The sequence below is a fragment of the Astyanax mexicanus genome, chromosome 1, assembly GCF_023375975.1.
Source record: "Astyanax mexicanus isolate ESR-SI-001 chromosome 1, AstMex3_surface, whole genome shotgun sequence".
NCBI lineage: Eukaryota > Metazoa > Chordata > Actinopteri > Characiformes > Acestrorhamphidae > Astyanax > Astyanax mexicanus.
Genome location: NC_064408.1, coordinates 89696134 through 89712116, shown reverse-complemented (window position 1 = coordinate 89712116; position 15983 = coordinate 89696134). Strand labels below are relative to the sequence as shown.

Here is a 15983-nt window from a genome sequence, read left to right as displayed (position 1 = left end):
GTTCTGTGTTACATTGTCTTATATTTAAAAAAAAATAATAAGATACAGCACAGTAAGGACCAAACACGGTTAATATTGTTGTTTAACCACTGCTTATCCTTTGTCATTACATTGACTATGCCTTTAAGGCTGGTTATACTGTATATATGAACGTGCTCTGTTCTCATTGGCAGATTTGTATTGGGTCACATTTTAAAGCAGTCCAAGCTGCAACACCCTATATACCTTCAGCAAGGATGGATGAAGCTATTTTGAAAAGACAGACATATTAAAAAATTAATTCATTTTTTTTATTATTTATTGATAATACTCAAGTTATAGACCTTAGATATGGTGTTTCCCACACCAGTGCTTATACACCATTGATAAATTACTTGTGGTACTATGGGGTAATAAGCAGTTTAATATGAAACTTCTGTCAGGGAGTAAGAATAACATCAACCTTATCAGTAATGGGCTAATGTGGCTGCAGGTTTTTAATCCAACCAAGCAGAAGCACACACTGTACAAGTAACCACTTGTTTACAGGCTGAGCCTAGCTGATTGAACATAGAATCAGGTATGATGAAAACCTTCACTCACACACATCGGCTGATTGTGGATGAGATTGTTGACCCATAGTTTACAGTTTACACATGCTTACTGTACATTTGGTTAGGCAGGTATGAATAAAAGCATAAGAAATTACTAAATGTATGGTATTCTGTCTCACACACAAGCTGCTGATGTAACAGTGTTTAGTATTAATACTAAAGTATTTAATCAACCAATTTATATAAAAACAAATCCTTAAAATAAATACAATCAAAATTACATTACCTTACAACTATTTTCATTTTCAAACTTATGTTTTTTTTCCCATTTAATGTTTATTTATTTCATCACCACTTTTTGGACAAGCACCGCCAGTCAAGTGCTGTGATTGGTTGGTAGTTTACACTCACAAGTCATCCGTCAGGAGCGTTCTGGACCGGTTAGAATAGAATGAACTGTACTAGCCAATCAGAGCGCACAGGGGCAGGGCTTTAAGCCTTTGGAACGACAAATTGAGTGAACAAAAAAAACATATAATAAAATAAAATAAAAAATAAAAAAAGCAAAACAAAAATAGCCAACCCTGAGCACTGAACATGGTGCAATGAGGGTTAAACGGATATAAATAAATATATATATATTACATATAAATAATAGATAATAAATAACGCAATAAATTAAAATAAAATAAAATACAATAGGAGGGGCTTGCCTCGAAGCAAAAGGCCAAGGAATAAAAGCAAACAGAAATCGAATTAGAATTAAATAAAGTCAAACTGCATGCATGATGGGTAGGGTTTTAGCTTTTAGAACACCAAAATGAGAGGAAAAAAAACGAGAATGTTCAACCCTAATAAAATAAGATAATGGAACTAGACAATCTTATTAAAAGTTGGATATGATTTCTGACAGTGGGGAAAATAATAAACACAATTAATTAAAATTAATTAAATACAAGGGGTAAAGGGAAAAGAAATAAAAAGGAACATAAATTGAGTTGGGCTGAAATAAAGTCAAACTATCTAGCCAATCCTGGCGCAGGATGGGCGGCGCTTGTGGTGATGAGAAAATAAATAAAATAAATAAACACCAAATAAATTAAAGTGTAATAAAAGAAAGCGAACAATCAACCAATCCCGTCGCTCGAGAGGCGGCTCTTTAATGTTCCAGAACGTCATGACGCTCCGGTCGTGACTGCCTGTGTGAATGAAGTGTTAGCCAATCAGCGCGCATGGTGGGCGGGGATTTGTCGTTCTGTAACGTCGTGACTGTGCGTGAATATGCAGTACTGGTCAATCCGGTGCCAGGGGGCGGGGCTTACCGTGCAGATCAACAACACGCAGTAGATCAGCAGCAGCCAAAGGCAACATGGCGGCGGCGGCGCTGAGCTCAACTGCTGCTTCCCCAGAGCGAAGGTCAGAGCAGGAGCCTAAACTCGGCATCTAACCGCGGACAGAGCCCTGCGAGCCCCCGAACTGTGAGTAACGACACGCCGGCGGTCGGTCCCGGGCGGTTTGGGCCGCTTTGCGCGGCTGTTTGGTGTATTTTTTGTTTGTCCCTCCCTCCCCCCTCTCACAACACGGAGGGATCGGGTCTTCTTATTCGACTTTTCCGTTCCACCTTAAATGGCGCAGGAGTTCACATTCTGAACTCTGAACGCGGTGCTTGCGCCATTTAAGGTGGAACGGAAAAGTCGAACGTGAGTGTACGAGGCTAACTTGAGTTGGACGAGTTTCGTGCTGTTGTTTTGCGGTTTTTAGGGAGATTTTAGTGAAGTATAAAGAGCCGAGCTCGTGTTTACTCTTTAGTTCCCTCGTGTGAGACACTTTACCCCTGAACCGTTCCCTCCTGCTCGTTTGGTCGAGTTGCTTTTGAAGATGAAACTTGTGCTAGCTCAGCTCGGCTAGCGGTCGGAGTCCGTCGGCGGTCCATCGGTGTTTCGTCGCTGTCCAGTCAAGGCGCTGTGTGTAGAAGACTCGGGAGAGATTTAACACGCTTTTAAAGAACAGAGCAGCTCTAGTCTCCCGGTCTGAGTCTAGAAAAGGCTTCATCCAAGTTCAGCTCTCTGAAAAGTTTCACACAAGATTCAGCCATCGTGAAAGTCCCTTTTCTAGCTAATGAAGACCTCAGGCCTTTAAGACCTTCAGACTGACAGCTCACAGTCTGATCTGGATGGACAGGTCGTTGTGTTGCTCCAGTGTTTGAGGGAATGTCAGCATTGCTCAGCTTGGGCTGATTGGGGAATTCTGTATGCTGAGATCTGATCATTTGGTTAAAAGCTATAAAATCTAGTGTCAGCAAACCTGCCTAGATTTATTACAGTAAAATATAACTTTTATTATTATTATTATTATTATTATTATTATTATTATTGAAGCATGCTTAGTCATAGTGCTGGACAGCTCAGTGTGCATATACATTCAGTATTTAAATAAAAAATTAGCTGTTTTCCCTTGACTTTTTCATTGTTTGTACAATATCATAATTATATTGTAACGAGCACAATTAGGAAATGGTTTGTGATATAAATGTCCTATTTACTTGGTGGTTGAAAGTTGTCAACTGAACTTTATTAGAAACAGTATTTATTACTAGGTAGAGATAATATAGTTCAAAGCGGATGTATTCTATAAATTATGGACAACGTTTCTCCCAAATTCCAAATAAAAATATTGTCATTTATATTGTCAATATTTAGTGGAACAACCGTGTTTTTGATCACAGTTTTCATGCATCTTGGCATGCTCTTCTCCACCAGTCTTACACACTGCTTTTGGATAACTTTTTGCCACTCCTGGTGGTCTGTTGGGTTTAGATCACTGAAGAACACTGTGCTCACCGCTATGTTCATGAAACCAATTTGAGATGACCTGCTTTGTAAAATGCTATTATAAAATTGTAAATTGTGGTCATGTAGTGATGCACATGGTTTGCCCCAAAAGTGTTGATCAAGTTGGTGGAAATCAAGTGATGATTCATGGATTGATATTTACATAGTCAAAGTTTGCCATGAAAACTTCTCCCTCATCATTACACCACCTCCATCAGCCTGGACAGTAAACATGTAGCTGGTTGGGTCCCAACCTACCATTTTTACCTCAGCAGAAATTAAGAGTTATTAAGCAAGGTTACACTTTAGCACCTGTCTTTAGCTGCCGGCTATCACAAGCCTGTGCTCACTGCAGCCTCACCTTTCTGTTCTTGTCTGATACACCACAATTTATACTGTGGTTAGGAGTTACTGTAGCCTTTCTGACAACTTGAACCAGTCTGCTGATTTTTTTTATGACAATTTGTAAATCAATTTGTTCTACAGATATGTTGCTCAGATCTCAAAACAGCAGTTGAAACATGCCAACAATCATGCCATGCTCAAATGGTTGAAGTGAACATTATCTGATGCTGCTGTTCCTTGTTATTCCTTCCTTGTTCTTTCTTGAACATATTTACAGCTGCCAAATGATTGTCTGCTTAGTAGGAAGGCATCAAACTGATTAATTTTGGCTGAGGTCGAGTCCAAACAAAATATTGAACCTGTTTTTTATAGCTTTCATTAATGTTGCCATTTTTATCACCATTGCATAAGAGATCTTTCTTGATTTTCAAAGAAATCAAGCCATTGTTTATCAAATTTACTATAGTCTTTGCACTTGAATTGAGTTCACATATTGGTATTGTCACGTTTCAGTTATGCTTTAAATAAAGGTTTTCTACATAGTTCTAAAAAGATTTATTGCATGCTATATGGCAGTATTTCTCAGCCCTGCTACATGAGGCCCGCTGCCATTAACTTTATAGTGTCTTTCCTGCTATAACACACCTGATTCAACTAATCAGCTCATTAACAGCTCATCATTGATTTAAAGTGGGTGTGTAAATGCAATAACAGTACTACAATGTACAGGGAAGTGGGCCTTAAGGAACAGAGTTGAGAAACACTGTTCTTACAGAATCAGTGTATTTATTTTTATTTATGTACTTATTATTTATTTATTAAATGTCATGGATCTATTCCATTGTCTTTGGTTGCCTTTGAAAACCTCATTTCCTATTTTAATATGTGCTGATGATATTTATGATAATTAGAGAATAGTTGACAGTTAAATAAATAGAAATGCATAGATAGAGGAATTATAAGACAATACCCTTAATGCTACATATTTGTGGATGGGGCTACATAAACATACTATAACTCTATGATTTTGTGTTTGACCTAGAAAAAAAATGCCATCAATACCTATGAATGATCTCCATACCAATAGTATTCTGATTCTTTTTACATCACATTTTGTGTGTTAAAGTAATTCAGTACATTCAGTTTATTAAAATGATCACTGATTTATTTACCCTTGTGATTTTTGTTGTGCACCTGTAATTTTTTCAGTTTTGTTTACAAAGATATTACACTCATGATCATCTTAATTAGTTAAGTTTGAGTGATTTGTAAATCGCCTAACTCTGAGCTTTCCTTGTAAAAGGGCACAAAGATTAGTTTCTCACATCAAATTCACATTTTTGTTCACATTTAGACTGCTTTCAATTTAAACATTTCAAAATGGTTTAATATTAATCACTAAATTCTTCACGTTAATGTCTGAATTAATCTAGCTTTCTGAAATGGTCCTTTTAATTAGGTCATACATGGCTTACAAAGCATTAATACACAGACAGTGGCATTTCTGTTGCTAAGTATTGAGCCCATATTCTTCCACGCTGTTACATCTCAGATGTTTTGGTTTCTGAACTTATTGTGGGTTCTTCATTAGTTACTGTTCTACCTGTCAGCTTTAGTGGAGATCTGTTAATATTTTAACTGTAGTTTAAACAAGCAGTAAAATGTGAAGGTAACAAATTTGCTTATTGTGCTTGTTCCGAATGTAAATGTAGTCTCTTCATATGTGAATGTAGGTCAGATGACCTTTTCTGACTGATAAAAGCTGCTACTGGTGTTAAACAGATCTAGAACACTGACTGATGTAGAATCCACAGTAAGATCAGAAACTGCAGATCGATGGTAACTGTTACCCTTTTGTTTGTGTTGTGGCTGGGTTCTAAATATTCTAAGGATTTATTAACTGTAAATGAACACATTTTAATCATTCATTAGCTTTGTTGTTAAAAAGGTTGTTGTATTATAAAGTGATACTATGTGTGGAATAATGTGTGTGAGCACTGGTTCTACTGTCTGAATGCTTAGTCATGTTGGTGAGGTGGGTAAACAGCAGGTTGCCAGTTGTTGGAGAACAGAGGATTTTGCTGACCTCGGTCAGCTGATTTTTAGTTGTAAGGCAGTCATGGGCATTTTGTGGTGCTCAGCTATTTTAAGGAATCGTGTCATTTATTCCAGTGCGGTGGGCGGACGAGTGGGTGGGCCAGCAAGCTTGATGGTGGATTTCTGTATGTATGTGACGTTTTGGACCAGATTTATTGGCCATTATTACACTGCTGTGTTCTGCTGCTCCGGTCTACTTTCAAGATTTTGAGAAAACATCAGCGACTGACGTGCATTATTTTCACCGGGGAAACAAAAACTCTTAACTTTGACTTTCTCTCAAAATTCACTGTATGTGTTAGCAGTAACAGAATCATAAAATATGGTCTAAATTAAATAAACAAAACAAGGAAAAAACAAGCTATTTTTAATTAGAGCATTGAATCAGTGAAACACAATCAATATAAATATATGAAAACTAACAAAAAAAAGGCAATATGTCAGCTGTTTGGACAGTATTTAGGGTGTCACAATTGTGAAGGTGTAAAGTAGTTAATTTTGTGAGAGCACTGTTTGCTTGTACACTGTGCAGCTCTGCATGCTGGACCCTGAGGCTTAGATCTGCCCACACGTGCTGATTCTCCAGTAGGTTCCCTGGTCATGTGACCTGGCAGCCAAGCAGACAGTGGGAATGGAAGTGTCGATTCCTGTGCTGATCTAACTGCGCCTCAATGACTTAATCCTGAAGCTGCTGACCTTCGCTTCCCTGCTCTGACTGAGACATTTCATCACAGAGGACTGCTTACACTTTACCCTCTCCTCAGTAGAGAAAGACCACCTTTCTTCAGTTCACACTGCTCCACCTGCACTGTTCACGCAACCCTTACCACACACACCTCTCCTCCATCCACACCTCCACACACACTGCTCCTCCTGCACTGATCCCTTTCCAAAATCGCCCTTCCTTCCTGCAGACTACTCTTCCTCGATGGCTCCTCGAAAGGCAGTTCCCTCCCCTTAAGCACCTTTTATTCCACCCACACATGCTGCTCCTCCTTCCTACCCCTTCTGTCTTGCACTGCACATTTAAGCTGCTTCTCCCATCCCACAGCCACTGTTTCTCCTTTCACTTCACCTCCTGCATTGCACCCCTAGCTTCTCCTCTCTTCCCTCATGCAGCTTTCCTTCATCCACGATTTTGCTCTTTGATGTCTCAACCCTTTCCTCATACATCTTTTCTCCTCCCATAGTGCTCCTCCTTAACGGCTCCCCCAAATCTCTGCACTTCCATTATTGACTGCTCCTCCTCGACTGCTTCCCTGAAGCCCCGCCCTTCCCTTTTGCACCTCTCCTTCCGTCCACACTGCACCTCCTTGACTGCGTCCCCGAACCTCTGCCCTTTCCTTAGGCACCTCTCCTCCTTCCACACTGCTCCTCCTCGACGGATCCCCCAAAGCTCTGCCCTTCCATAAAGCACCTCTTCTCCCTCCACACTGCTCCTTCTCAAATGCTTCCAGAAAACGCTGCCCTTTCCTTAGGCATTTCTCCTCCTCACACACTGCTCCTCCTCGGCTGCATCCCCAGAGGCTCTGCTCTTTCCATTTGCATCTCTCCTCCCTCCACACTTCTCCTCTTCGATTACTTCCCCAAAGCTCTGACCTTTCCTTATGCACCTCTTCCGTCCACACTTCTCCTCCTTGACTTCTTCACCAAAGCTCTCCCCTTTTCTCCTGCACCTCTCCTTCTTTCACACTGCTCCTCCTTAACTGCTTCCCCAAAGCTCTGCTTTTTCCTTATATACCTCTTTTTTCTCCATTTCTCCTCCTTGACTGCTTCCCCAAAGCTCTGCCCTTTCTTTATGCACCTCTTCTTCCATCCTCACTGTTCCTCCTTGACTGCTTCCCCAAATCAGCCCTTTCCTTATGTCCCGCTCCTCCCTCCACACTGCTCCTCCTGGTCTGCTTCCCCTAAACCTCTGTCCTTTCCTTATGCACCTTTCCACCTTCCACAATCCTCCTTGAGAGCTCTGCCCTTTACACATAAATTAATATTAATAGTCACTTCATCCGCACTACTCCTCTTGAGCTGCTCCCCCAAAGGATATGCACGTCCCTTATGTACCTCTCTGCTCCTCCCACTGCACCTTTCTTCCCCCACACATGTTGCACTTCCTCCACTCTGCTACTCCCACTGCTACTCCCTCCACTCTGCTTCTCAGTTCTTCCAGGCACTGCTCCTCCCTCTGCACTGCTCCCCAAGCAAGACACACCCTTTTTCACACCACACTGCTCCTCCTGTGCTGTATTCCAACTATTTCTCCCATCCCACATTCACCACTCCTCCCTCCACATTGCTCCTCCTGCACCGCTCCCCCAGCTTCTCCTCCCTTTCCCAATGGACCACTCCTCCCCTCTATATTGCACCTCCCCTCCCTAACACAAATGCTGCTCCTCTCTCCACACTACCCCTCATGCACTGCACTCCAAGCTGCTTCCTTTATCCCATACGCACTGTTCGTTCCTGTACACCTCTCCTCCTGCACTGCTTCCTCAGCAGCTAATCCTTCCATACTGCTTCTCTAGCTGTTCGTCGCTTCTGGCGCACACCCCTTCTTTCTCCACCTTGCTCCTCTTGCACCACTCTGCAGGCCACTGCTCTTCTCTCCACACTACTCCCCCTATTCACAATTCCTTCTTCTATACCGTTCCACCTGTCTTTTCCTTTAGCCATTCCTACAATGTGTCGCTCCTCCCTGACTGCTCCCTCTCTTCTGCTTCCTTACTCACTCATACCTTCCCACACCGCTCCTTCCTCCACATTTTCCCACTTCTCCCTCACTACTTCTTGCATGACTCTTCTTTATGTATGTTAGTCTTAAAGGCACAGTAACAAACATTCTGTTTAGATTTAATGTAATAAAGAGAAGTGGCAAAATTATAATTTAACAGTGTCTTTGTTTGCTATTCCCTGAGAACCCAGTACCGTCCCAGCTGTAATGCTCTTCGTTCAGGTTGAGTTGCTGTAACTGAATTATGCTGAATGGACCTAATTAGAGTAAAGCAGGAAAATGATGACCTCCTTTATCTGTCTTGATTAGCTCTGAGCTCCTTCTCTATCTCTCTGTGTGTGTGTGTGTGTGTTGAGATTTTGGTTAATGTCTCAGATTACTTTGGGTGCAAAGGGCAACGCAGCCTGGATTACATTGCCGCTCCCGCTCTACTGCAGCGCACTTCTCAAAGTCCACTCGTTCAGCACCTCTTTACATGGTCTTCATAAGTAACACCTAAAGCTTTAAACCAGTTTTGACCACCTGAATTCAAATACACAACCTATTCCTCATGTTTCTACCTAAAATGGAACCTTAAATGAATTTATTTCTAGACGAAAAAGGCTGCTAGTCTTTGCTCCAAATGAAAACATTTTTTTTTTCTGTTTTTGAACAATTCAGCCCAAACCTATGAGTGCAACTGTTCACTGTACCAGACAGGGGTGAGTGGTAACACTTAACTTACTATTTGATTAATCTATTTGAAGTTAATTTAACTGAGTGTGTGGTCACTGTGTTAATCAGACTGTGAATTCTGTGTACAGTTACAAAGAGCCCCAGGACCTTAACTCATACAGCTCATATAGTGTGCATATTATCATGCAATGTATAACTATATCCTGTAACCTACAATTAATCTAAATGTGTTTTCCTTTGAAGTTTCAGAGACAGTTGATTTGGCTGTGGTCAGTTAAGCTAGAGGAAGGGTAGTGTTTTTTTTTTTTTTCTCTCATTTGTCACCCACAGTTGTTTGGGTAGAATGGTGGTGGCAACTGTGCATTGACACGAACTGTAAGAGGAGGTGACGTATGAACTGAGAGAGCTGTGAGGTTTATTCCACCTGCCTCGGCCTGTCTCCCACACACACACGCACACACACACACACACACACACGAATCAGTGGGCATTGGTGTGTATGTGTAAATATGCTGCCTCAGCTAAAGTGTAACTCTACCCTTCTGTTCTGGGTTTTGATTTTCATATATAGATTGCATTGAAGGAAATTTTTGGGGGATTTCTTTTAAATAAGAGAAAAAAATTCATTTTGTGTGTTTGTGTACATTTATGATACTTTCCTAAGAGAGGAACAAATTGGAATAAGGATTAAGGATGCATGGTATTGGAATCACTAAAGTATTAGTATATATTAGCTTAAGTAAACTGTCAGTATCAGATAGGTGATAGGATGTGTTTGAAAACTGAAGCTGGAATGTGATGTATTTATGCATTTATGTATTTATTAGCCATTTTATTTATACGTTTGTCCACAAATATGCACATTAACAGTATAGAACCTGTATCAGCCCTCAATCCCCACATTGATGCATAGAGGTTGACTAATGCTGTTTTTCTCATTTCAATTAAATGTTTTTATCTAGTTAGTTTAAGTCCTCCCCCCTCACTAAACTAAGAGATTCCTTACTGTAATAAGTCAATATTAAGCACCCTTAACAGAGGACCACCATGATCGAAATGTAGAATTGCTTTGCTGGCTCAGAAACCCTCCCTCTTAGCCTGGGAAGAGTTGTTGGTGCTTTGGTGCAGAAGCTTTGCATACAAAGCAGAGAATAGTTTACCGCTTGTTCGTACACAGTAAAGCAATCCCACCCTACCATATATGATCTAGAACCCAGGTCTTTAAAGTTGTACCCTGAATCCGGTTTCCAGTCCTAGATTTGGTAAACTTTTAACGTTCAGGGAGCATTTGGTACAAACGATTGGCTGTGTATTTGGGCTGAGCAGTACATTATGGATATTGATGTGTTCAAAATCATTTTACACAATATGCAAAAAAAAAAAAATGTCCGTAATACTGTAACTGTAAATACAGACTACCGTCTGTTCAAAATAGAATGAGAGGGATTGGCTATTGACAAATAATAACTATTCGTTACACTGTTAGACGTACTACATAAATCCTGATATTTACACAATATAATTTAAGGTTTTCATTGTATTTTATTCATTTTAGGCCTGGGTCCAGATTTGAAGACTTCTGACCTATGACCTTAGATTTTTACCTGATAATGCTAATTTGCAGGAGCCTCTAAATAATAATAATCTCCCGGTAATTTTACCAGCTTTTTTGCTCTAACACTGCATATCAACTTAAGATGTTCCATTCTGACTCACACTGTTCACACTGAACTCCTTACTGTTGAGTTGCCAATAAACACCCAGGCAACAGTGGATGTGTGGAAGGAGCCTCAGTCTCAGAGGGGTTCAGATTTATAGGTGAGTGTGTTGAGTGGATGGGCTACCCTGGGCTGTGTGACGGCATTCCTGAGTGTAGTCTGCTGGATTTTCTCTTCGAATCCAAGTGTGTTTGGCTGCAGACCAGCAGTGTGATCTCCCTGGCACTAAGTGGACTGGCACCGGTTCAGCAGGCCTCTCCGTCTGGGTGGTAGGCAAGTTGGGGGTTGAGGAGACGGAGGAAATTCCGAGTTGGAGGGGACACTGAGTGCGGCGAGGGTGAAGCCGAGGTGAACGCGAGGTGAACCGGAGGTTGAGCTGCTTTTAGACAGAACCATTCTTCTGTTTCACCCCATAAAGGAGGTGGAAGTGAGGCTGTGCTGTAACACGAGGTCAGACTGTGGTTAATTGCTTATGAACACTGATGCACTGAATGTCAATGTTTGTGGGCACACTTTCTTATTAGTGGATTCACCAAGTGGACAATATAGCAGAGTGCGTCCTACATAGATGATCAGAGACAAAGCTCATGCACCCCACTAGACCTGATTACAGAATCTCACTGTCATAAATGAGTAGACATAAGAAGGCCTAACACTGTAAACTTGAGAATAAATTTGCGTACATTTTCTGCACCGATTTAGCAGTGTGTGGCCTGGAAAATGCAGCTGAAAAATTGTGTAAAAAGCTTAAATTTAAGATGCGTCAAAGGGTTCTTTGATCAGTGTCATAGAACACAGGTTTATGTCTTGATCTGGTCCAGTTTTCATTTCCTACTAATAATGCAGCCAATCGGTTGCATTAACTATTCCTTGAACTTCCGGCAATAACAAAATTCAGGACTGGAAACAATTTAAGGTTCAGATAAGATAAAAAAATAAAAAATAAAACAGGGACACGATTGTAGAAGAACTACTTTTGCAACATGTTTGTAAAAGATGCGTGTCGCACAGTCCCACACACATTATATATGCTTTATAGACAAGAACTGAGCATAGTGTGACATGGAGGGACATGACCCCCATCCCCCAGCTCCATTCAGTACCATTGGACAGGTTCTCTTTACATTAGATGGAAAACTATGGAGGCTGGTCTTCACAAACCTCTGTAATGCATCTATGTAAATTCAGTTTCACTTTAGGAGTTACTGAATGTGAGGGTTAATCAGATATACACATTTTAGTAGTTCCAGAGTATTCATGCTAACAATCAGGTAGAATCAGTCTATTGGTTTGTGTGTTTATGTACATCGTGGGGAAAGCAGAGCAAAGAATTTAAACGCCACTAACCAGATACCCCTTGAAAATCCATTCCTCAGTCCAGTCTAGTGAGCATCAGCAGAGCTAGCAAAATCCCTAACATGACATCTTGCGATCCACATTGCAGTTCTGGATATTGGTTTATGTGGTTGATTTGAAAACTGAAAGTCGATTACAGGTTGAGAGACAATGTAGAACATTACAAAAGCCCCACATTATTACTGCCTGAAGAGCTACATGTAGCATCCAGCCCTGCTCTCGAACAGTATCAGTGATCGATCCTCCTGTATTTTCCTTTAAAGCAGTAGTTAACAATGCACCTGCCTGTGTAACAGGATGTAAATCTCTATTGTGCTAGAGAAGAGTGTCAGCCAATTGCTGTAAATGAAAATGGAACTAGGTTGATGTTTAACTAGGTTGACTCTAGGGCTGCAGCTATCGATTATTTTTGTAATCGGGTACTCTACTGAAAAATCGATTCGATTAATCGAGTAATCGGATAAAACTTTTTTTTTGTTAAAGAGCAATTAAAAAGGCATTTTACTCAATAATGAATGACCAATTGGTTTCCTTTTTTAGATAAGTTATATTTTTAAATTCACAACATTTCCAAATTGCAAATACAAATAAATAAAACACAAAAAATAAATAAATACCACAATAAAAAAAAATAAATTTAATTACATCACTTTCACATTAGGATTTCTTGTAAATATCAAATATAGGGTATAAATCAATAAAAAAAGGCATAAACATCGTCTTTGTGTTGTGCATCTTAGCTTCTGAGACGTTGTCAGTTCTGCCAGTGTTGGATCAGTGTGCTGCATTCTTTTACCACCAAGCCACTTCTCCAAAATATATCAGGACCTGTGGAATAATTGTGATACACAAGTATTACAAATGTGGGTTTTTTCTTTATTTATATGTTGGACTACTTGGGTCTAATTACATCACTGAGACTAATAATTCTAATAATAAATTCATGGGCGTGCATTTATGAACACTAAGATTGACACCTATCGCATTGGGGCACATTAGACACTAGTGGTAATTAATATTTTATCCAATAAATAAGAGACACACTTCCTTATATGAACAACACAGTGTTCATACAGTTTTTGTGTCACCGGCAAAATGTACTCTTAGATGAAGAAATCATGCATTTAGTTTCCAGCCAAAGTAACTTCAGTTTAGCTAACTTTTAACATTTTATTTTTTATATTCTGAACTCCACAGCGCTGTTTTTACTGTTTACATAAAGCATGTATGAACTTGTCTCTGTTCTAATAAACTAACCACACATTATAGACAGTGCTTCTATTAATTCACACTCCAAAGCGCTGTCGTTTTTTATTAATTCACGTTAATGTCAATCTCATTGATTTATTATAAGTTATATTTACCTGCTCTCTCTGCGTCCTCACGTCTCGAGTGTCCTCGGCTTAGATGGTGCAGCATTAAAACGCGCTGTTTTGGCGCTGCACCGAGTACAGGTCACAGTTCGAACATAAAATGCTTTTATTCCTTTAAAATCACTCTTTTCTCTAGCCATATCCATTTTGCCGCTGCACAAACCTCCGTCTCCTTGTTCACGGGCGAGGGTGACGTAACGCTGAGCACGTTTTCAAAATAAAAGTCGCGAAAATACTGCGCGCTGAGTTTATTAATTAAATAAACGATTACTCGAGGCACAGAAAATTAATCGATCAATTTTGTGAATCGAGTTACTCGATTTACTCGAGTAATCGTTTCACCCCTAGTTGACTCATTTGATTCATGATGGCCTCATCCTAGACCAGGTAAAATTATTATACATTATAGTGTTTAGTTCTGATTCCCTTAGCCTGTGTATAAACTACCAGACCAAATCTGGTGTTTGGCATATCTAGATTGTATCTAGAATTATTTTGATAGTCTGGACAGCCAGTAAAGACATAAAATCTTATTTTTGCAAATGCAGATTTGTACAAATGTGCCTCAGTCAGGACACTCTGGACCCTTCGATTATCATTGTCGTGTTGCAAATGTCACAAAAGACACAGACAACGACCTTATCAAATCCAGAGTTACGAAGGTATATGGGGCCATGAAGAGCACCAAAGGTTAGTTACTGATGCTGACCTTGTTACCAGAGCAACCCGTGCAAATACGTTTACAATGTCCGTACACACACTTCCAATTTAATCACTTGCAAATAACAGTGCAGACAGACATCTCAACAGATCTGAATTGAGAAACAAATCAAATTTGCCTGCAGTGTGAACAATGGCTTAAATGTTATACTTGGGATAATTAGCATCCAAATTTGAATGTGCAGGGAATTTGTTCTTGTGGCATCAGTGAAATGGTGTATTTAATACAAGCTGTTTTGCTGTATAGATACCATATCTGGTGTATTGTAAGACCTATTTAAAAAAATATATATTTATGAAATGCATCCTTTCCACTTAAAGTAAGTAGTATGTTTCACGGATGTAGTTTATTATGAATCTGTCTGAAGTTCTAATCCTTTTATTGGTTTGGTGCTTGCTGGCCAACAGTGTGGACATTTATTTTTATTTCTAAAGTCATTTTACAGTAACTGGCCCTCAGATAGTCATGACACTTCAGTTTGTTTTGAAAGGCTTAAAGGCGCTGGCCGGGGCTCTAATTTAGGATAATCATGGTGTTTGACAGCTGGATGCCGTAATATAATTTCACGGCCGCAATGTCCACTGGCAGGCTGATGACAGTCTTTCGGCCCCTGCGCTGACTGAGACGGCATTCGCCTAGACTCTTTTCTTCTCGCTGTCTCGTCCAATTACGTGGCCCGCTGGAGAATAAGCAGCGCTCCTAATCAGGTAATGCAGGATTTGCAGGCTGTGGCCTGTGAGCTAGGCCTTCTCACTACCGCTGATAACGATTGAGTTCATTCGGAAGAACCCTTTCCTTTCACTTTGTCCCAAAAGACCAGACCGGCGGGAAGCCCGTCCTGAACTTCCTCCACAATGTCTATATTAAACATGAATATTAAAAAACGCAGTAGTAACATCGAGTCTGGAGAACACTGAGCTCCTTCAGCTAGCTTGGCCCACATGGCACAGATCCAGAGCGGCGGGTAGGGCTTCCATCTGGATGCTTCCATCTGGAAGATGGGGAGGTGGGGAAACGTGAAACAACTTCTGAGGCTAAATAATGATACACTGGTGTTTTTGTGTAGAATTAGTAATTTTAATAAAATCCTGAAAAGTGTAACAATGGACTTGTTTGTGCTGATAGCTGTGTTTGTTGTGTCTGTTTAGTGATGCTAGAAGTCTTAATTTTTTCTCCACGGTACTCATTAGTCTTACAAATGAAATGTATAAGAACTTCAGTGTGACTTAGCTAGCTGTTGAGCTGTGTGCCAGGTCTACTGTTGAACAAGGAAATGCAGCGTCCTGAGTTCCTACAATGAGGCTCACACAGTGCTGCTGTAATCCCAAATAGGGTCTGATCAGTTTGCAGGATCTGCTAAATTGAAGAAATATTAACCCACTCGCCAATCACATATTTTATGTCTCTGCTATGTATATATTAAACTCCTTTATGTAAATGTATTAATTAAAATGGGAGATTGAAAAAATGTTCTACACCAAGGCTAAGCTTAATCAGTGTTTAGCCCGGTGTTTTCAGTATGGTTTACAATCTCCGACTGTGATGCTTGATATCGACATTCAAATTTACCATTTTGGGGCAATTTCAGCAGTGTATGATCATAAGT

General features: G+C 40.2%; 1 protein-coding gene across 2 annotated transcripts in view; it reads left to right on the top strand.

Annotated features, from left to right (window-relative positions):
- Positions 1-1872: 1872 nt before the first annotated feature.
- Positions 1873-15983, top strand: part of ncoa2 (nuclear receptor coactivator 2) — an 81566-nt gene continuing 67455 nt past the window's right edge. For both annotated transcript variants that reach the window (XM_007260112.3, XM_007260111.3), the window contains exon 1: positions 1873-2011. The gene's annotated coding sequence lies outside the window, so the exon portion shown is untranslated. The remainder of the gene's footprint in view (positions 2012-15983) is intronic.